The sequence below is a fragment of the Plectropomus leopardus genome, chromosome 3 (assembly GCF_026936395.1).
Source record: "Plectropomus leopardus strain MGB_pleo_1.0 chromosome 3, ASM2693639v1, whole genome shotgun sequence".
NCBI lineage: Eukaryota > Metazoa > Chordata > Actinopteri > Perciformes > Serranidae > Plectropomus > Plectropomus leopardus.
In genome coordinates, this window is record NC_142178.1 from 34,888,566 (window position 1) to 34,902,961 (window position 14,396).

Here is a 14,396-nt window from a genome sequence, read left to right on the forward strand (position 1 = left end):
TGATGGGATTAAATATGAATGTTTCTGCAAGTAAGCTACAAATTCTACAACGTAAATGGTTCACACACATCTTCAACCTCGCAGATCTACACACTCAGCAGCGTGGTACCAAGGTGGATACCCAGGATTAATCACCAATTAAGTATCTGACCAGTTATGCCACTGAATAATGCCAAGAAACGTGTTTTGACAAGATTATGATGTCACACTAATATTTGTCAATGAAATTATAATCGGTTCATCCTTGAGTCAAGGTTGATGTCTGCGCCAGATGTAAGAAAACTTCCTTCAAGCCATTCCTGAGATATGAGAACATCAAGTGAACGTTTAAAATCTGAACATCTGAAGAAATAGAGATAGAGCTTCGACAAGAATGAGACAGATGCAAGGTTACAACCTTGACCTTTGACCACCAAAATGTATTATCTCTTGAGATCAAGTGAACATTTGTGCCAAATCTGAAGAAATTCCCTCGAGGCGCTCCTAAGATATTGCATTTACCAGAATGGGACGGACAGCCTAAAAACATAATGCCTCCTGCCAGGAGGCTGTGCTTTTGCCACAGTACTGTTGTCGGCCCCTGAACACCTCTGGAGCAGGAAATTGGAGCTCCCTTATTCCCAAATATTTCACGTCTTCAGTTATAGATACTTTTTTATGAATGTTTGATGCTGTCAAAGTTGTTTATCTTATCAGGATCAGGTTTTATCTTAAAACAGTGGAAACTGCAGAAAAGAAACACAAGGTCACAGAACATCAGATTTATTGAATTATACACATATCTCTCTTTCGGCAAACCTAAAAGTAAGATAGTGCTGTATTAAGAGCAAACAACTATTATAGAACATGAGCTGTAAAGTGGCCAAGCACCAAACCATCTGTAATCTTTTCCATCTTTCTTACTGCTTCAAACAGCTGAGAGGTCGAGGCCATACCACCTGCAGGGTCACCACTGAACTATTTGTGGGTTATTCTAAAAAAAGGATCAGAGGTGAGGAGGGTAGTCTCTGTCTGCATGTGGAGAATGATCAGGAAAAAACAACATTCCTCTATTTTTATCTTTGAAAAACAAACTGGACGGCAGAACTGTTTTCTCGGAAAAACGCTTTAAGAAACATCAATCTGACAATCCCGTCAGCCTTCATACTCCCAAACCATCGTCTGATCTCATCGGCTGCACTGCTGTAAAAACAACAGAGCCCCTAAAATTAGGCCTAACACGATAAATTGGCAGCATTACTGCAATGGCCCCTAAAATGTGGACAATTTTGGAGAAACAGTCAGGGCTAAAATTACTTAACGACAACACTGAATTTGCCATTTGTGTCTGAACAGTTTTGTTTTGATTCATTGGGCTTTACACCACACAAGAAAGCAAAGAAGAAATGATGGTTCAGCTTTCACAGGATGGAAGAGAAATCATAAAAGACCTGCAACAAAGTACGTTTCTTTCGACAAGAAATAGTAAGAAATAGCAGATAATGTTCCTCCTCTGTTTGACATGTCAGGAAAGCTCCTCCACTTTCTTGTTGAGAGTTGGTGAGATTGATACCATGCTCATGTTTTTACATTAAGTATGAAGCCAGCATAAGAGCCAGCAGTTCAGCATATTGACTTGAAACAGTGAGAGACAGCTAGCCTGGCTCTGTCCAAAGGTAACAAAATCTACCAAGCAGCAAAAATCAATACTCTCTTATATATAAAAGACAGAAGAGGTAAATTTCCACAGACTTCCAAAACAACTTATATGACTGGCATCAAAACAACATATTGTGGTTGCAGTTTCAAACATGTCCTTACATCATTAGGCGGTCGCAGTTCTGCTTCAAAACCATGTGGTTAGGTTAGGTTATTAAATTACGTGGCTAGGTTTGGCAACAAAATTACTTGATAAGATTTAGGCAACAAAACGGGGTGGTAACATTTAGGCAACAAAACAATGTGGTTATGTATAAGCAACAATAATTATATTGTTAGGTTTAGCCTAGGTATTAGGTCATTAAAGTTTCTCATCACATTAAAAAACTGTTTTTATTTAATGCAAGTAAAAACATGAGGATGATACCTCAGGAAACACAGATAAAACAGACGCCCACACAGCAGCTTTGGCTTATTAGTGTTTTTGAAGACGGAATACTCACAGAGAAGAGCATGGGAATAACAGGGCAGCTGATGACAGATTTTTGTTTCATCTCCTCTTTCGACTTTATCTTTATCTGTTTAGTTATGGATCTGAGCTGTCAGAGCACTTTAACAATTCAGCAACAGTCAGTTTACTGCATGAAGGGATGAAACGGATAAGAGACGGACGATGTGAGACGGATGAGTGACTTGTGGTCGGTTGGATGGAAAAGAGGAAGAACAAAGGTAAAGAAGAGATGGGAGAAGCATGATTTTGCGATGCGAATGACAGTTTTAATGTCTCCAGAAAAAGACTGAAAGCAAAGATAAAGGAGAAGTTATTACATGAGAGGAAGCACAAAAATTGAGATGAGTATGTAGTGAGAGACGAGAAAATGGGACTGAGGATGAGAGAGTGCAATCAGACATATTGTTACCACATGACGGGACTGTGCTGACAGGAGAAAAATATCAGACTGTCTTTGAAATTGAACTTCAGAGCATCTTCAATGGAATAAAAAAAGCAATGGATTAGCTAAATGCATCGTCACAAGGCTGAAAACATGACTGTTTTTTGTTTTTGCTCATAAAAAGTTGACATTGGCTTTGAATATCTGAAAGGAACTTCAACATCAGAACATCAGCCTGTTTTATTGCTTATGCATCACATCTGTCTGATACACCACTCAGCAAGGGAAACATTTTCCTAAAGTGCAAAGGACACAACACCAGTGTATGCACCCAACAGAGCACTGCAGCTCAGACGTTTTCCACCGCTAAAAGTGAAAATATGTTTCCTCAAGACATAAACATACACAGGACATACACATCTAAACTTAAACGTCTTTGTTTAATCACTATTTGCTCCTACAAATGAGACACAACCAACACATGAGCTTCAAAACGGTGGGATTAAAACTTATTTGGAGACATATGCTGCACAATGCTCATCTCTCTTTATAGTCCCAAAGCTGTTGCAGTTTGACAGGCCTCGGACCAGTCTGTAGAACTGGCCACACATAAATCCCTCAACAGTAGTTCATTGTATATTCTCATTTTGACCAAAAGCTGTTTTTCATTGCAGACTGTAAATTATTTATTGGATAAAATGCATTAATATACATCAAATATGTTTAGAAAGAAATATAATGCTACCGAGATTACACTTTTCATCATTATCAAAAGGAAATTGTTAATAAATTCTAAAAGTTAAAAACATCTGCTACCTCAACAAAGAAACACGGACCCAAACCACTACAGAAGAATCTGCACAACATTGACTTTTTGACTCATTGACTCATTTTTAGGCAACCAACAGTGGACATACAGTGAATTCAGCCATTTAGACAACAAAAAAAATAACTACAAGCAAGTTGATAGGTCTATAAAAAATACAATACTATTCACAGAACTACTGGAATGCTTTGAACATCATAGCTGATATCAGAGTATCTGAGATTCAGATGAGAATAAAAACATTATCTTCACTGATACAACAGTGGCGTCCTTTGTGCAGCACAGATGAAACATGTTTCACACTCTGCGAGTAGATGAATGTAATCTGTCACCATCGCCTGCTGTGTTCTTTACCTCTATACAGAGATGTGTAAATAAATTGCAGCCTCGGGGCATCACAGTGGCTTCAGGTTTTCTTTCATCTCCGCACAGAACCAAAACAAGTATGTTTTTCCTGCATAGAGTGCAAAATGGAAAGACCACCAATGTTGTTTAACTTGGCTGCCTTTCAACATGTCAGAACCTTTAACAAAATACGATATGAACACCAACACGTTCATGCTCATTTCTGCTGTAAAAACCTACTGGATTTTGGCGCGGTTTTGTTTCACGAGCTGCAAAAGATTTTCAGATGTGCGTTTGCTAACTGGATACCTACAAGTACACAGTGACAGGGGATGATAGATACAATAGGCAAAGATTCACATTTGTTGAGAAGATGTTTTCTCTGGTGCCTTGGAGGGAGCGCTGTGGTTTTTGGTTGCAGTACAGATGGTTCTGAATAGTTTCACATTGTACCAGATTGTGTACAATTATGCAAACAGCCACAAACTTAAAACTGCATCGAATCAAAGTATCAAAGTTCCATAAAACTGTGAGGTTTGAAACGTGAATTCACTCACCGCAGTGTAGGAAAAAAGGTTAAAACCACCACATTGGTTTTGAAACGCAAGTATTTCTATATGACGTTCAATATCCATAATTCAAAAATGACATATATTATGTATATTTTTCAAATCATAAACCTTCAAAAATCAACTAACCTGCTTCATCAGGTCATCAGGTGTGGGTGACATAATCCTTTTCCCACCCACTTCAAACCACTCTGAAAAGCACATACAAAAAACAAACTACAGAAATAATCAAATATTGGTTCAGATATCAATCTATGACCCCATTGACCTCCAAGTAAGAAACTGATTGTGAAAATATCAGAGCCTTTATGAGTGAACACCAAACGATTTACACAGCGTGCATACATTCTGTGCTCTCCGGCACATAAAAATGTACACATGCATCTCTATAAACCGAGATAATGAATCCTCAAACAGCACGTAATGGGGATATTTGGACTTAATGGGGAAACGTGGGCAAAAACTTCATGATTACCAACTGAGCACACATTCTCACAGAACTCACATATTTTCCACCCATCCTTTCCTTCCTCCTTCACTTTCTTTTGTCAGTTTGTACATAATCAAATAACAGTTCATTCTTTTGAAGTATGAAGCTCAATTTCCAGGTGATTTTCCTAAATAATTTGGATGGAAGAAGCTATTTAGGGCTCAACAATTCCCTGACTGCAAGTAAAATGTCACATCAGGCTAGTAAATCAAGGACTTTTTTATTTTTTATTTTTTGCCAGGAGCTAATGATGAAAGTAGCGGAGGAGTGAGCCATCTTTCTTCTTTCTCATCTCTGTTTAGAGTTGCACATGCACAGTATTGTTTGGGCAATTGCTGAGAATGGCAGTGGATAAAGACCAATATATATGATCTGAAGTGCAAGCAAGCATTTCAGTTATCCTAGAAACAGGAATTAAGTTGGTTGGCATTAGTGAAAATGGGGTAATTTTTCCTAAAAATTAACTTCAGTCATTGTTATATGATAGCAGCGATTAAAAAAATGTATAGTTGCAAGAACAAATGGAATTTGGGCATGCAGAATTCTAAGCCACTAGCGTGAACAGGCAAGTTAAAAAATAATAATGATAAAATTACTGAACCAGAGCATGCACACCAATTGGCTATTTTTAACCACATTATTGTCACAAAAATAAAAGCAAAAGTCTACACCCAATTCTAGCATAATGTATTTATTTCCATCTGACAGCTGCAGGCCCTCAGTCATCAGGTGATTCAATTAGATGACACCAAAAGGTCAGAACAGTAAAATCTACCATAAACTCAACTGCAGACAAACACATGACAAATGTTATTAAGTATAATTGTGTAGCAATACACATGGGGGCAGGCCTGTCATAACTGCAAAACCTGTAGTTATGAGTAAACAATTTGTTCTGGCTAGGAACCAAAGTCAGAAGTTGTGATGTGCCATGATCGGAGTTACAGGTTCTTCATTGAGACAAACAAGGTTTGTAGCATATAAATTATAAATCTTGAGGATTCTTGCAAAATGATTGTATTAACATTAAGTCCTCTGCTACGTCTATGCTATCTTTGTTCTCTTCTTCTCTGATAAAACATGAAAAAAATGTAATGAGAGCTTGTGGACTAGTTTAGTGAGCATTGAGTTACCTTAACAGATTGGAAGCTAGAATAGAGACTGAAGCCTGTGTGGAATAGTTTAGATTACTGGTTTTGGAGGTCTGGTGTACAAGTTTAAAAATGTTTGATTTTACAGAAATGGAGTTAACCTCTCAAGAAAAGTAAAACTGCCAATGTGGCAACATTTTGGATTTAAAGCGATGAAAGAGATGTCCTAACTGGCCATTAGGGATGCAGAACAGACTGTATTGTATGTAATTTTAAGTAACCATCACAATGTAAAACAGGTGTTTTCTCTTTTTAAAAGTAATGGTATAAATGTAGGAGGATAGCAAGTGACGGATCTCAAACATACAACAGATATTTCAACATGTTCTCATGTTGACACATATTGTCACTTTGCAGTGGCCTTCCACGTCTACATATTACGCTCTAGGTATCCTTCTGCATCTGCTAATAACGTACCAGGATGCCACTACTGTGATGTCCACACAAGCATGGAGGGATTATCCTGCACACGGTTGTGTTTAGGCAACAAGAGTGCATGGCAAACGAAGCCGGGCGATCAACAAATGCAACGGATGATTAGGTTTAGGGTAAGGAGACACATGGTAAGGTGTAGAAAAAAAAACATCATATGCATTATGTTGCACTTGGGAGCATCTGCTGAATCAAATGCAACACTCAATTGAAAATTTGGTATACCAGTCCAGTCCGATGTTTGGCTTAATATCAAACCAGTTTGAACTTTTTGACCCCGGTCCAACCCAAGTACTGCATCTTAATTAAAGTGCACAGAGAAAAATTACAAAACTGACAATGGGACAGTGAAGGCTAACTCGTTATAGCTTTTTTTTAAATTTTTTTCTTCCTCTCTTCAGCCCTCTCACATATTATTCTTTCTTCTGTATTCTTTGTCACCGTCGCCCCTTTTATCTCCTCCATCATCTCATGCGGTCTCCATCAACAAACCTGGTATATTTTTCTGACTCAGCTCCGTCTCTGCTCCGCTCACTTCAGTCAGACTCTGTGTCCTGAGGTTGTTGATGCTGACTGGTAATGACTTCTCCAGACTGAGCATTATTCTCAATGTGCTGTGAAACCACTGGCCAAAGACAACAACAGGCCCCACAAGCTTCCCAAATAATCACTTTGATCATTGCTAGGGCCGCTCTTAATGGCTACTAAATGCTGTAGTGTGGAAAACTTTTGGCATCGGGCCGGCAGTTTGATCCTTGCAGGAGCGGAGGAGCAAACTCTGTTGGATCGAGAAACACTTGTGGTTTTGTAACTCTGTTTTTTGGCTTTACTTCTTCCAGGAACACAGTTTTTGCTCAGTGTACATGCTGGTTTTAGCACCACATTGCTTCATACAGCTTGATGAATTCACACTTGGAAGCTGACCAGAACACCACAGTCTTCTATGAACCTTTTCTCTAGAGAACCTGGAGGTTAAAGGGAATATTCCACTATTGGAAACTCTAATTTTACTTCGTAAAACTTTGTGTAATTTACCTTTCTGGAACAATCATTTTCCAACCTGCTCCGTCTGTTTCCACTTAAAGGTTGTGATTTCCTCCATCTTCCAGAAACTCCCTAACACTTTGGGATGTAAACTTGCTGAAACTAGCTGTTGACTAAGCTGAGAACACATTGTTTCAGTTGAAGCCCTGCGCTCAAGCTAAGTGTCTTCTGGCATTTCAGAAAATTGGTGTTAAGATTCAAACAACAACAAACAACTGAAAAGATTAATTCCATCGATTCTTCAGTTTCTTTTGATGCAAAACAAATTGTAGAAATACATTCAGTAGGCTTATGGCACATGATGAATGAAAGTTTACCTGCTATAAAGTTAGGAGTGAGAAAAAAAAGTGTCTTGTCTCAAACAGAAATAGAGAATAACTTCTGCAAATTTAAGGTGCAGTGAGATGTTTTACTGCATGAATGTTAAAAGTCAAAGTGGTGGGTCTATAATGATGCTTTCGGTTGTTGGTTCTGAAATGATGACTGATGAGGGTTTAGATTACAGACTTTTCTGCTATTAAGCCCATTTTAGTCCAAGAACTATGTGCGGCTCATTCGCAGTACATGCCCAATAATGGCCAACATGCAGAGATAGAAAAAGAACTACAATGTTTTACTCAAGTGCTAGTACTGTTACTTTAAAGACAGTTTACTCATGTACAAATAAAATTACTGATGTAAAACTGTACTTAAATAAAAAAAAAATAAATAAATAAAAAGTGGTTCAGTAAAAACTGACTCGAAAGTTACTGTGTTAAATTTTTAAAAAGGAAAAGATGGTGGAGGGAGGGTACAGAAAGAAATGTGTGATTTTATATGACAAAGCTATAAAGAAGAATGTGTTAAAATAAGGTGCATTAACATATCAGTACAAATCACACCACAGCTTTTTATGTCCAAACCACAGATAGATTCCTATCCTACGGATTCACATTGCAGCCTGTGTATACAAGTGATTATGAATTGCATAACTAGAAAGAGACAAAACTATGAGAATTCAACAAAAATGATCAACAACAATAAACAAGAGCTATGGACACCATGGTGGCAGCAAAAAAAGTCACATAAATGGAATATCCCGACAATTCTTCCAGAATCAACAGCAGAATAAAACATCACCAACCCAAACCAAACCAAACCAGACACAACACCAACATGGCAGCCACAGACATGCTATTCAAACAAAAAGAAAGCTGCACAGTTTTTGCATGACCTGCAGTTCACAGAATGCTACCTTGTCCAGCAACACTGACTTTCTCATCTGTAGAGTTAACATGAATGTGTTGTACTCACCTGTCTTTTGTGAGTCTTGTGCATGCAAAGTCCCCCACAGCTCCAGGTTCAACCTCTCTGCTTGTGTCTTCTCAAAGCACACAATAACCAGTCCACTCAGCCTCACTGTCCCACTGTGACCTAAAAGTTTTAAAACAGGTTGAGCTGAATTAGGCTCTGCAGTCACATCAAAAAATATTATCAGAAACAGCAGCAAAGCCCTCAAACATCACACTTCTTCAGTTGAAGGAGAATCCACCCCCAGCATTTTAGCATTTAGCATGTTGGCTGGATCCAGCATGCACCTGTTGAGGATGTAACATCAGGTGTGTTTGATTTGTGGCACTAGCGTGCTGGACAGGTGAGACATTAATGAGGCAGTGTCCACCTGTAGCCACAGACACAGCCACAGATGTTTGTGTCCATCCATCTTGTCTCCATCTTATAATATACATTAAATATTTTTTTCGTTGTTTGTCTCTCAAAAAAATATGTTTCTTTATGATCCGCTATGTTCACCAGATAGTTGCTAACTTTGTTTGACTGCCGTTTGGTGTTGGGCAAATCAACACTCGTCCCGACTTGTCAAATACTGTTGGTCTGTGCCATTCATTCACATCAACTTGTTACGCACTAGGTATCCTGCGTCTTTTGTTAACATTCTAAGGCAGCATGTCAATTAACGTGTTAATGGCATTGTCTTTTCAAAATAAACTCCTGTTTTCAAATGAAATGTACAGTTTTTGCTTGTTAGATGCATGCAGTGTAGGTTTGTATGCATTAAGTTTAGAAGAAAAACATAATGGTTCAGCTCAACATTTATACAGGAAGCGATGAGATGGTTCCCAGGTGAAAGTTCGGGGTTTGTTGGACCCAATTATAACCCATCCACCCACCATTTAGGGACTTTCCAGCTCCTTATATTATGTCATTACCTGCAGAGTTTCAAACTGATGCAGTCCAGCAGCATATCATACCGCCGTGACAGGTGCCATCTGGCCGTGAAAGGTGACTTTTGGCGTCAGTGTTTAACGCCAAAATCACTTACCAAGCAGCTGTATTTGATGATTTGGTAATGAGAATAGGGTGATGAGAGTGGTGAGACTGAGTCAGTACAGTTGAGGCCATAAAAAAAAAAAAAAAGAGCTTAAAGAAGCTAAAACACTGTAGAGCTGAGAGAAACCGATATTCTCCTTGGATTTGTAACCACAAGCAAACCCATTTCCATTACATCTTATCATGTCATCAACTGTTGTGGTGCAGCCTAATAGCTCTCAACCCTTTTTATCTGTCTGCCTTTTAACTGACCTGAGAACTGTTAATCAGACGTGTGTATTTTTTGGATCAGTACGCCTAAAGCAGCACACATGGACAATGATCAGCCAAAGATTAAAAGGAATGTGAAATTGTTGAGCAACCCACAGTGAGAGGTGGACATCTTGAGCCAGAACTGGACATATGTGAGTAGTTAAATTGCCTCTGGCAGCTCTTTGAGCGCAGTGACTGAAAACAAAACAGCAGAGAGAGTGAGCGAGAGACTTCATCAAAAAAGACTGCTGAGTAAGTCGAAGGAGCACTGGGTTGTAAAAGATGAGAAATGAAAAGGGGATTGAATCGTCCAAAACAAACTGAGAAGTGAGAGATTTTTGGAATTTAACTGGGATTATTTGCTTTAATAACATCAGCGAAGCAGAGGAGTGATGCGGAGGCTTTCTCTTCATCTTTCCTGAATCCTGCTCAAAAAAGGCTAAGCTCAGTTTGTCTGTCTAAACTCTCAACACTCAGCACATTCTCAACTCAAACCCAAACCCACTCATCACAGTTCGTTCTGCCAGTCGTCCACTTTCTGTCACTGCTGATCTGCTGTTACGCAACTGTTCAACATTAGCTTTCAGTGGCAGGAAGTAGTATGACGTACATGCAGGGCTGTGAGGGTGTGGAGGTATGTCATGGATGGACGCCTGCTCTCCATACTGACAGGGTGGGTACCAGCGGTCAGCAGGGACATTTGCATCTTGGCAAAGGTGTTAGTACTTCTGTCATTTCAACACTTTGGTCCAGAGAGTGAATAACATGAAATTTATTACACACATTCATTGGCCCAAGAGGATAAATGACTAATAATGACTCCATGATGCTTTATACACTGTAGAGGAAGCTTGATTCCTCATTGGATGCAGAAAACACTGTGAATGCAGCCAGGGTGAAATACTGCAAAGTTAGCTGTTTATTTGGCATCTAAGTGCTCCCCTGCTGACAGTAAAGGTAGGAATCTCACAGTGGCCAAGAGAAAACTCTGCAGTCGAGAATTTAAGCTTACAGGGGAGGCAACTTGTTATTCTCACACACATCAGCTAATAATTTGGACCATTCCTATTTCACAACACAGTATTTAATCTTTATTGACCTGGGAATTTTTGCAGGGAAAATGTTCAGAGACTGAGTTTTCAAAAGGGAGGAAGATATCCAGAAGCTGGGACAAAGTCTGATAGATATGTCTAATAAGGTTCCCTGTGCATCTTCCAGAAGTTCAAGGACAAACAATTTAAAGGGAAAAAAGGGAACTGAGGCACGAGAACGAGGAGGCTGATTGTCAGCTACTGTTCAAAGAAACATGAGCATTTAAATGTAGGCATATCTCTTGTCTCCTGCATGAAAGTCAAATGTGCTACATTAGCCCAATACTTCAGTGATATTCTTTAAACGTCCATGAAACACAATTGTGAGAAGACTGCGTTTCCATTGAGTGATGTTATGCGACTTCTCCTCTCGCAGTAACAATCCAAGAGGCATGGGCGCTGGTTGTTCAAAACATCAGCAGGTTTATTTCTATTTCAGCCATCGCACGAGCCATCATTATTTCCAATCGAAGGTGACGTAAGTGTGTTATGGGAGCAATAATGGAGAGGCAAGCTCCTTTTAAAAGGGAACAACCATGTATGAGAGATTTCTGGGAGGTGATGGTCACGATTTCACAGAGGAACTGTGGACTCAAAACATCCAAAACCTAAAGCCAGTTCTTCAAATGCTGCAACAGTTAAAGCAGAAATGCTCCATCAAAATGTAATCATACTCAGTAACTAATGGTTATAGGTCTGGGTCCAGACTTTAGGAATGAGGAGGGATAGCACGATAACAAGGGGGACATTTTGCTTATTTTGCTAAAAAGGGTGATACTGTCCCCACTCAAATCATCTACTGGCCCATTTATGGGGAGATAGAAAACTGCAGATTCTACAGATGTCAATGCAATTTACATGTGTTTGTATTATAATTTTGACAAGTTTGTATGTATTCCTTAAAAGCCTGTTGCTTTAAAACTTGGGATATTGAAATTGTAAAGGGATGAGTAACTAATTAGGAGGAGTTACGGCTAAGCTCTTGAGACTCCCTTTTTCTTCCTCACTGCTTTTCTATATGGTAATGTAATCTGTCCCTCTCCATCTGCATCTTCTTCTTGTCTTTTCACAAAGTCAAAGTTCTGCTTCTGATCGTGTGCGGTTTGTTTTCTCTGTTACTCCCATTCAGTGAGGTCATCACTCTGCGTCAGGTTGGCGGCGCGCTGGGTGCCGTCCCGCAGCTGTGGAGCATCAGGCTGGAAATCCCCTCGTCCTCAGTGCTGGGCCTCCGAGTGTGTACATAATGAACATGAGCGTACCGTATGTGGGGAGGTGTGTGTGTGTGTGTGTGTGTCTCTATCTGTGTGCCTGTTGAGCTTGGCTGCCACGGTGTGTATTTAGGTGCTGGCTTTAGTGGACGAGGTATTTGTGAGTGTTTTTATTTTGTGTGTTTGTGTGAGCATGTGTGTGTGTGTGGGCATGTTTGTGAGTGTAGGTGGACGGTTTGAATTCTCTCAGCACATGTGGGCCCAGCATGTGGTTGTGTGTGGCCTACTGTGAGGAGGCGTGTGGCATGAAATGTGTGTGTTAGATGGAAAGAAAAGGAGACGAAGAGAGTACAAAGCCAGTTTGTTAACTTTCATAGCTGTGTTATCTTTTTCTACCTCCCCTGTGTGTGTGTGTGTGTATGTGTGTGTGTGTGTGTGTGTGTGTGTGTGTGTGTGTGTGTTAGAGAGAGAGAATAAGGACAAGGCTTATTTGTACAATAAGAGCTCCTAACTTTCTTTCTCTGCTTCCTTCCTTCCCTCCATCATGCTTATCGTTCTCGTTTTCACCCTGGCGCCCCCGCACACGTTCATACTCTGGCTCGATGTTTACACTTGGACCCACAGAGCCAGTTCTCCCTCTCTTTCTCCCTCACCTCCTAATCTTCTCTCTCTCTCTCTCTCTCTCTCTCTCTCTCCTCCTATTCCTTCACTTCTGCCCTCATTTTCTCCTCTCTGTCTAAACTTCAGTACACTCCCCTGGAAAGTTGTCCGACTCCCCTCAAGTTCTGACGCCCACGTTTTCCCCACCGTGCTCATCCAGAAACTCTCCACACACACACACACACACACACACACACACACACACACACACACACACACACACACACACACACACACACACAAACACACACGATAAACACCATTTGTCTCTACTTAGTGTTTTGTTTTCGTCCTATTCTCTGCCACCTCTCTCTGTGAACAGAGCTGAGGGTTTCTACAGGATGTTTTCTTTCAAATTCAAATTGTTTTTTTAAAGTGGCAGTCCGTAATGGCCTTTTTTATTGTTATTCCATGTCCATCTCCGGTGCCAAATTGTTTTCACACTGCACTTCCCATTAGTCGACCACTTGTCAATCAAACACTGTGGGTGGTAACTGGACCTTTCATTCCTCTGTTTGCGTTTCTATAAGCCGCACGTTTTCTGCAGCCAACATGGTTTTTGCAGCTCACGTTGAAGAAGGGTGATCATACATTGTTTATAATGATGGACAACATGACAGCTCCCCCAAAATAAGCCGAAACATCGCAATGGCCCCCTGGTGGCTGGCTGTAGAATAGGTCATAGAGCCCGCCACCTCCATGTTAGTAAATGGGCCATGGGACAAACAAAACCTTGAAGTATCCATCAAATAAAAGATAGTTTCTGTAATTTTAGTACTTCTTGTCATGCCAATGTATGTTCAAGTGTTCACTTTTCTGAAAAGTTTGGTTTGAAATATTTATTTGAAGCAATCAGAAGAAGCAGTGTGACTCTTGAAACTGGGTGCTTGGGACTTAAGTGCACACTGTAATGTCTGATTTATTATCATTCACGATAAGCGCACTGCATTTTTCACCCACGGGAAGAAAAAGCTCAATTTGGATTCAGTTCTTTAAGTGGCAAACTACACATAGAAAGGAATCAATATACCAACTGTGCACTTTGCTCATTCATTTCCTGTCTATCTCGCTTAATTGAAAGCAGCTGCCCCAGCTCAATCTCATTAATCCCTCCTTTTCTTTCATCATTTCAGTCTCAGTTCTCACCTCTGCACCTCTCAGCAAAGCTTCCTGCTCAAATCCCTGCAGTCAAGCATCACCGGTTACTTTTTTGCATTTTCCCCTGCAGAGGAAATTTGTATTTTTGCTCACACACGTCACATTGGACCTCACACCACAAGGTCAACAGGTGAAATAAAGCAAAGGAGGATTCAGTCTTACTCAAGGACACTGTGGCTGAGTGTTTGTGTCATAGCAGCTGGATATCTTTGTTCATGTGCGGGGTGATTTTCTTACTGAACAAGCCACTGTGGAGCCAGTACTTGACCCCCAAAATGCGATACAGTTTACCCTCCACAGTGCTGAACTGG

General features: G+C 40.1%; 1 long non-coding RNA gene across 1 annotated transcript in view; it reads right to left on the reverse strand.

Annotated features, from left to right (window-relative positions):
- The window catches only part of LOC148190044 (uncharacterized), a 131,578-nt gene that overhangs the window by 89,134 nt on the left and 28,048 nt on the right, over positions 1–14,396 (reverse strand). Inside the window, exon 3 of the long non-coding RNA XR_015775850.1 lies at positions 8,682–8,801. This is a non-coding gene — a long non-coding RNA (uncharacterized LOC148190044). The remainder of the gene's footprint in view (positions 1–8,681; positions 8,802–14,396) is intronic.